Consider the following 8940-nt stretch of genomic DNA (forward strand, 5'->3'; position numbering starts at 1 on the left):
CACAGAGTGCTGGTGCCCAGGCCTGACGCCTGGTAGTGGCTGAGCACACAGCGGGCTCCACCAGTGTCCGCTCATGACGCTTCATCCTGCAGTGGGCAGTGGCTCAGAAAGCACTCCCTGCCCCAGGGGGGCCTTTCAGGGGGTGGGAAGCAGGTGAGCAGGCCGGTGAGGCAGGGTCTCTAAGACCACTCCCCGGCCCTGAGTGGACAGGTGAAGCGCCTCCCCATCCCGGCCTGGAGCCCCAGAGCTGGCATCCGCGGTCAGCCCTCCAGCAGCAGGAAGGTGTTCTGCGTCTCCGTCTCTGAGCTACCTGGACACAGGGCCAGGCTGACGGCCCCTGCGGCTGGGGCTTGGCAGCCACATCAGTCAGCTCATCAGAAGGCGGGGCCCCTAGGATGAGGCCCTGCCTCCCCTGCCCTCCCCTGAAACCCCTGGGCTTCAGCAGAGCCCCTGGCAGACCCCGGCCTCCCCCCAGAGAACACCCCCACCCGCTGCGTGAGGTTATCAGCTCAGGCTGCCCAGGGAAGGGTGTGCCCTCCTGACGCTCACTCAGCTGAGAGCTGGCGCTCAGCTCGGGGGCCCTGTGAGTGCAGAGAGGGCAAACGCCCGTGCCCGGCCCAGCGCCTTCCCAGGCCCTGCCCAGACACTGCTAATCGCCTCTGTCGCCGCTTGAGTCCAGAAGCAACCTCAGAATCCTTGTGGACACAGCTGACCTGCGGGCCACCGGGGAGGTCAGGGGAGGTGCGCCAGGTAAGCCTGACAGGCCAGCCCTCCATGGGCGAAAGGCACCTCAGAGCGGGCCTTGCCCGCTGCCGAGGACGAGACCCACCCTGACCCTCCGTCTGCCCCCCAGTCTGGCGGTTCCCACACCTGTGAGCCGAGTCCGGGAGACTGGGGTGTGTCCCTGGGATGGGAGCCTCCCTGTCCAGCCTGTCGGGGGGTTGGGGCTCTCTTGGCTGGGTGAGGAGGCCAACAGCCCCTGAGCAGCACCTCCCATCCTCCCGGCCGAGCTGGCCTCTCCGGGCGCCCACTCGCCTTCCTTCCTGGTTTCTGGCCTTCACTGCTCTTCTGTGAGATTCCTCAGCTCCACCCTCGGCACATCCACTGGATTCCCATCCCTGCGGGCATCTGCTCTCCCTCTGGGAGGTGCTGGGGCTGGTCTCTGATTTACTGGGCTGTGTGCCGATCTGTGGGCCTTGGGAAGGTTGTGGGGGCAGGGAAGGTTGGGGGCTCCCACCAGCCTAGCATTTCACGGCAGCCCTCGGATTTCGTTTCCCACCTTCGGGGGCCTCCCCTGCACCCACGGCCTGATTCCTGCCTTCTCTCCCTCCCAGAGGCCAACACAGACCACTTCCTGGTTCCCCAGAACACCTGCGGGCATAGCCCATTTCTGCCAGGGTCTGCGGTGATAAGCAGAGTATGGCCTCCCAGGCAGCGAGTGATGGGGACCCTGGGCATGTATCTCACTCTTGTCTTTGCATCATGGCCGCCCTGGCCAGCTGCAGGCCCCCACTGCCTGGCCCCCCGCGCACCTCTGCACCTCTCCACTCCAGCTGCCAGGGGTGCTTGGCCTTCTGTCTCCCGGCTCCAGCCCAGCGTCTGCCCACACAGAAGCTTCCTTACGGCCATTGCCCCTAGAACACGGTGCTCCTGTCGGCCTATCCCTCACGCGAGAGCGTGTGTTGGGGGGGGGTCTGCAGCTGCATGACCATGACAGGCCACATGAGCCTCCCTGTGTGCACAGGCACCCCCGGAGCGGTACCTTTGAGGAGGGGCTGGGGACGCGTGTGCACAGGTATAGACTTGCCTGCTGTCCTGGAGCGCCGTGCCCCCAGGCCCTGCCCCAGCAGGTGCGGCTGCCTGGCTGTGAGTGTCTTCCTCGCCGGCTTTCTCTCTCTGCGTTTCTTCTCCCCTCTCTGTGCTCTTTCCTGCCTTTTACTGGGCCCCTGCTCCTTCACCCAAACACGGCCCCTGAGCCCCTCCGTGGAAAGAGCCATGTCAGAGCTCAGCGGTTGTCAGTGCATGGGGAGCCCTGAGGGCACGGATCCTGCATCCTGGGTGGGGCCAGTAAGTGCCAACACCTGGCTCCAGAGTGCACCTTTGACCTCCCACCCTTGGGCAGGGCGGTGAGAGGCACCAACCGGACTGTGCGGGGACCACCGAGTCTGGTGTGGAGGAGGGGAGGCTGGGATCCCATCTTCTCTGTCCCACCCCAGCTTCCCCAGGGTTCAAAGATGACCCCAGAGCCCACACACATGGAGCCCTATTGGAAACATTAACCAACTCACCCCGAGGCTGTAGGGGACCTGCACCTGGCTCCCAGGGGAGGGCTGTGCAGAGCAGCCCCGTTCCCAAGAGCACAGCACAGCTGTGGGGAAAAGTGACTTCAAGGTGGAGAAGCCTCCGCCAGGTGGTCATGGTCAGCACCCAGTTCGGGGTTGTGCTCATATCAGGGACCTCGGTGCAGTGGGCTGAGAAGGCACTGCCCCTCTGTGGTTGCCCCAAAGACCACTACCCCAGTCAAGCCGTGAGAAGATCACCAGACCAGCCCAAATGAAGGGACCCTCTCCCGAGCACCTGGCCAGTCCTCAGAGACAGGGAAAGCCTGAATCAGGGCCCCAGCCCAGAGGGGCCCAGGGGGTGTGGTGGGTGCGGGTCACGTGGGTCCTGGACAGGATCCCGGGACAGAGAAACGGTGTGAGGGGGAACAGGAAATTCGGACCCTTTAAGTAGTAATGCACCAAGAGTGGCTCATTTATTGTAAAAAATGTTCATTTAAAAGCCATCCCTTCTCACCTTTGTTTAGCGGACAAGGCATTTTTAAATCACTTCAATTAGTCGCCAATTTAAATGACCAGGAGGTTGTTCAGAGACCTGGCTTTCTGACTTCTGAAAGCCTGGGGCAGCTGAGCAGGCGGGACAGGGTCAGCTGCCTCTCAGGGCCCGCACACCCTGGGGAACCCTCCCTGACCCGGGCAGCCCCACCCAGAGCTGTGCGCCAGGCCGCGGGCTGGGGGCCTCTGCACTTACCCACCCAACCGGACAGATGGGGAGACTGAGACCTGGGAAGAGGCAGGGACTCCTCAACATCACCAGCAGGCGGAGACAAGGCGGAGACAAAGCCAGGGCCGGAGGGGAGGGGCCCGAGGACACGCGGCCAGGCAGGAGCAGGGAGCTGCTGGTTCTGGAAGCTCAGTTCCTCTGCCAACTTCAGAAATCAGCACTCCTGGGTTTTCAAGTAGACTACCTTTCTTAAGTAATAATAATACACGTAGGGAAGGCACACCATGTGGTCTCTCCCAATTTATGCTTCCTGTGGTTAGCAGTGGAATCCTGCACCCGAGCCTGAATACAGTCCGGCCTCTCCTGGCCATTCCTGAGCACCCGAAGCTCCAGGTAAGCACCCCGGCTGGGGGCTGGCCCATGGGGTCCCTGCTGGGACAGTGAGCAAGGGCGGCCTGCAGGCCGCGAGGCCACAGAGCACAGCCTCGGAGGTGGGACACAAACCCAGAACAGAGGTGTCCAGAGCTACAGCAGGTGGGCCGGCCAAGGGTGCACAGCCCTGGAGGCCACACGGGCCCTGGCATCCCCAGGCCCTCCTAGACCCTAGACCCTCATTTGGGGAGCCTCTGAGACCCTCGGACTTAACTGCCACTGGGGCAGTGTCTCTGAGGACAGTGTCCCCAGCATGTCTCACCTGAGGCCAAACCCACAGGTAACGGAGGAAGCTGCTGGAGCCAGCTTGGGGATCAGAGGTTAGGTCTGGTAGAGGGACAGGGACAAGCCAGCACAGCCCCCCAGCCCCTGCTTCTGCCACTGGGATGAGTTGGGTCTCACCTCCAGACTACTCAGGGTACATGGGGGGCACAGTGACCACATCCCAGGTGGTCCTCTTAAAGCCCATTTTCTGTGGGCATGGAAGGTCTGGCCTCTGCTCTCAGGCAAATGCAATACCCGGGGACCAGCAGAGAGAGGTGCACATGGTGGAGGTAAACCCGGCCGGCTGCTCCTCCGCCCCCAAGGAGCTGGCTGATGACAGCAGTGTGGCATCTGTGTGGAGCTGAGACATTGACGTGGGCTGGCCGGGAATCACCATGTGACCAAGTCCTGGTGCCGCCTGGCAGGGCTCTGTGACTGAGCGTCCCCTCAAGGTGCAGTGGGGGACTTGTGCTGGCCTGGCATTCTGAGGGTCTCACACACTCCCCGGGGAGGCACAGGGCGCTGAGTCAAGGCCCATGGGCAGGGGACTCCAGAGACCCCCTGCCAAGGGCAGCCTCTCCGTTTCTACTGGAATCCACCCCCAAACTGTGCTTTGTTGCCCCTAGGGGGCTTCCCAGCACTGCCCTCTGTGTCACTCCGAGTAGGTCCGTGACGTCTACCTGCAAGCACGCTGCCAGGCTTGAAGGCCACGAGTGTCCATCCAGAGCCCTGGGCACTGCCTCTGCTGAAGTACCTCAAGCCTGTCCTTCCCAGCTCCGGAGGAAGCCCCAGCTTCACCTTCTGGGTGTGGGGTCAGTGCTGTGTGCCCTGGACCACGGGCCTTCGCTGGTGACCACACATACCTCGCAGAGACTCAGTTAACACCCACTGCAGCACATGCTGGCTCTGAGCAGAGGGCCTGCCACGTCCCCCTCAAGATGGGGCAGGCCTGAGCCTAGGCACCCACATGCCCTGTGGAGGGCAAGAGGGGAGGATGCCCAGGAGGGGCCCAGCCCCACGGGGCACCAAGGAACAGGAAAGGGCAGGACAGACCCAGGCCCCGCCCGCACAGCCACCATGCAGCAGACAGGCAGGAATTATGGGAAAGTGCCTCCACGGATCCGAAGAGCAGGTCAGGGGAGATGGGGAGGAGGGCAGGGGGTTCAGAGAGACCAGAAGCCAGAGGGTGGAGAGGAGGGGCTCCGTTCCTTCCAGAGCAAACCCTCAGGCTCCACTTCTGACCACCTGTCATGGAGAAAGCAGAGGGTCAGAGCCAGTGCGGGACAGGAGGAAGGCCAGGGCCCCTTCCCCATGGACGGGGCTGAGGTGGTGACAGTGGTGGGGGTGGGCGGGAGGGGCAGCATCTCTGTCTCCCGGCTCCTGTCTCTGAAGTTTTATGCAGTCACATGCTGAGGTCCCACGGTCACCCTTTGAAGTAGGCACACTTGCTGCCCCATTTTACAGAAGAGAAATGAAGCGACTGTCTAAGGCATCATAGCCAGGAAGTGGGATCTGAACTCAAGCCCCAGAGACAGAGGATGTCATAAACACCCTGCAGCTCAGCCCGGAATGACGCCCGCCTGATGGGAGAGCCGTGACCCCACCCCCACCCCCGCCGGAAATCTACAGGGACACATGCCCTCCTCTCTGGGCCCAGGTCAGGCCTCAGGAAGCCTCGTCTCCCGGGGGCGCACGGTCCCCCGAGTGCTTGTAACACCATCCCAGTCCTGATAATTTTCTCAGCGTGGCTGGAACAGCAGAGGTCACGCTCAGGGTGCGCCCAGCCCGCGTTAGAAGGAGCCCTCGGGAGGCCTTTCCTGCAGCCCGTCTCCCACCCAGCACACGAGGGAGCCGGACCAGGTCCCTGCAGGGTCCCCCCAGGCCCAGCACTTGGACTACCCAAGGCTGCCGGCGGGCGGTGGGCAGCCTCGGAGCTCCTGAGGGCAACAGAGAGGCTGAGGCTGATGGAGAAGGGCAGGTGTCCCTGCTCCCTTCACAGGAGGGGCCGGAAAGGACCCCTCAGGCCCTGGGACGCCAGCCTGACCGGGCGACGAGGGGCCTCTTTCTCGGACACTCAGGAAGCCAGCGGCTCCTCAAGCCCTGTCTTCTGGGCTCTGACTGGGGGTACTTGGCCAGGGCTGGGGCCTGGGGCACTGCGGGCTGGGCCCCTTGGAACCTAGTCTGAGGAGCAGATACTCACTCAGCCTACTGGGGCTGGTGCTGGAGGGCACACCATCTCCGGGCACAGGCTCAGCCAGCAGGGCTTCCGCCACATGGCACAGCCGTCCTGAGCCCCGGGGCTGCTCCTGGGGCCCTGCCTCACCTGCAGTGCCCACAAACCCCCGGGGAGTGTCCAGACGGCACTGGGGCCCACAGAGTCAAAGAGAAGATTCTGGTCCTGGGGCCAGATGGGCAGATGGGCAGGTGTGGCCTCTGCTCATGGCCAGCTCCCACCCAGACCCCACCCAGGGTCCCCACTTCACAGCTGAGGATCCTGAGATGCTACATGACATGCCAGTTGCCCAGAGAAAGGGGCTTCCGGTGTGCATGGAGTCCCAGCTCCCACGCCATGGCAGTACACACAGATGCATGCTTGCTCAGGTTTACACGGTGAGATGTGCCTGCAGATACACGTGCATGGACACAGCGTCCTCACGCAGACACACGCTCACACTCACGAGACACTCGTGTGACAGACATTCCCATGCTATGCACCCACATTAGAGACAAGACCTCGGGGCGCCCCCAAGTGGCAAAGTCCCACAACACCCACCTCCTGGCAGAGGAAAGCCCCGCCCCCCCGGGACCTTTGCTCAAATGTGGGTCCACACTGGATCTGGATCATGCCCCACAGGGGCAGCAGCTGGCCGGACTCTGAATTCCACCTGCTTGCAGAGCTCTGAATGCCCCCAGAAGCGATTTGCATAAATAAACTAGTATGTTTTCTCTCTGAAAACACTTAACAAACGGTTAGTATGTGAATAATGGTGTCACTTGCATTTATTTTCCCAAGAATGTCCCTGTGAAGTGGAGGGGCCGTGCCACGGGCAGAGCCCCGGTGTCTGGGCCCCGATGCAGGGGTGGGCTGGCATCTGTGCTGCAGCCGGCCTGTCCCAGATGACTGAGCCACCCCTTCAGTCTCCACCTCTGCCCCTCGGCAGGCTTAGCGTCCCTGCAACTCCCGCCTTCTTGATGTTTTCCTCTAAATCAACCCACGGATGGTTGGGCTGGATGAGTGCGTTTCTCACCATCAGCTTCCCTGTGTTCTGTTTTGCATCTCCCTGCTTTTGATCAGGTGCTCACCATAAACCTAGGAGTCTGCACGGGCATCAGCCAGCGTCACCCTCCCAGAAGCAGCCCCTTCCTCCATGGCTACTTCTGCAACTTTAAATGAACCCGTTTTTAAAGAAAAGTTAATATTACAGCCACAAGCAGCAGACCGGCTCACCCACCTCAGCAAAGGGCGATGGAGAAGCTAAATCAGTGTAAGGGCACAGGGCAGGACCCTAACTGCATCTCAGGGAGAAAAGCGGGTGTTGGGAAGATGGAGGGAGGGAACGCTGTGGAGACCATCCGGACTCTGGAGAATGCAGAGAGCTCGGAGGCTGCCCCCAGGCCTGGGGCCTACTCTGCAAAGCCCTCTGCTCCTTTGACCCCACACCCTCCCCTCACCCCTCAGCTCTGAGCTCCGTCCTCTGGCCTGTCCACCCCGGGGCGTCTGCATGGGCTGGGCCTCAGTCAGGACACCCTTCTCCTGGCCGCTGGCACCTGCTCACCCCTCATGCTGGAGCTCGCAGGGCATGAGGACGCATGCCCACCAGCCGCAGGCCGTCACTGCCAAGATCCGCATGCAGGTCCTCACTGGGGCCGTCGCTGTCTCTCTCCAGGCTCACCCCAACACGTGACAACAGGATGCTGGCAAACGCCACTGTCACCTCTTCACAGAAAGTGCAGGAAGTGGCCCGAGGTTCTCCAGCCCCAGCCCCCCATGCTCTCCTCAGACCTTCCTGCAGTTCCAGGTGACCCGCGAACAATGCAGGCTGGGGCTCCATAGGTGCACTTACACACGGACGTCGTTCAACAGATGTATTGGAAAAGTTTTGGAAATTTGCAACAATTTGAAAAAAACATTTTCTTTTCTCTAACTTTATTGTTATAATACACACAACACACAAAACGTGTCGATCAGCTGTTTATGAGGAAGGTTTCCCATCAGCAGTAGGCTGTCAGTATGTAAGTTTTGGGGCAGGCAAAAGTTACACTTGGATTTCTGACTGCACAGGGGTTTGGCACCCCAACCTCTGCATTGTTCAATAGGCAACTGTATTTCAAAATAAAAAGCTAAAATATACCTTACATCTTCATGTAGTAGTTCTGTATACCATTTTAATAATCACACGTACACGGGAGGCTGGACAGCTCAACCTCCACAGCGTCCAGAGGAGGAAGGTCCTCAGTGCCCCGGTCTGGCCCCACTCGGCCTGTCAGCCTGGCCAGGAGAGTGAGCCACCCAGCCTCAGACAGCCCCAGGAGGGCCCCCGGCTGGTGCTCCAGAACACGGCAGTGGCGAGGAAGGCCCAAGCTAGGAAGCATTACTTCAGCACCTGCACATGCCTGAAATCCCACTGTCCTTGTGGACTCCAGCCCCCATGCAGGGGAAGTGGCGGGGGGCTTTCTCTTCTGCTGAGCCGTCGATTTAACGCCAAACTGCTTCAGGGACTACGAGCTCAGGTGAGTCTCACTGACTGGCAGGCCTGTCCCCAGATACTAAATCCTACAAGGTCTTCCTCCCTGGGCCGCCTCCCCAGGGGCAGCAGATGACACACGATGGTCCCTGCTTGTCCCCAGGGATGAGCACCCCGGTGGCAGCAGAGATTCACAGTGGCTTTGGGAATCACAGGCTGACCTGGAAGGCCCTGTAGTAACCCCCAAAATGCTCTTACACTGGGGCGAGGGCCAAGAGTCAAGCCCCCACCTGTGCCTGCCGAGGCAGCAACAGACGGCAGGAGGGCAATCCTGACCCACCACCAGCCCCCAGCTCGAGGTGGGCGAGGAAGCCGGAGCAGCCCCAGCCCCCACTCTACCCTCCCCACCTCTGCAGTGGCTGCACCCACAATTAATTCCTCCTCCTTTCACGTAAAATAAATGGAGTTTGTGTCTAAGCTGCAGTTTTGCCAGGATCCAATTTGGCATCAAGAAATAAGAATTATGGGGCCCATCCATTTTCTGGACACGCTTTGA

General features: G+C 61.1%; 1 long non-coding RNA gene across 1 annotated transcript; it reads left to right on the forward strand.

The window, feature by feature from the left end:
* The first annotated feature begins 566 nt into the window (after positions 1 to 566).
* LOC118970366 (uncharacterized) lies at positions 567 to 8044 on the forward strand. The gene is made up of 3 exons (XR_005058287.2): positions 567 to 750; positions 6995 to 7184; positions 7587 to 8044. It is a non-coding gene; the product is annotated as an uncharacterized lncRNA (long non-coding RNA).
* Positions 8045 to 8940: the final 896 nt, after the last annotated feature.

The sequence above is a fragment of the Manis javanica genome, chromosome 5, assembly GCF_040802235.1.
Source record: "Manis javanica isolate MJ-LG chromosome 5, MJ_LKY, whole genome shotgun sequence".
In the NCBI taxonomy this organism is placed as follows: domain Eukaryota; kingdom Metazoa; phylum Chordata; class Mammalia; order Pholidota; family Manidae; genus Manis; species Manis javanica.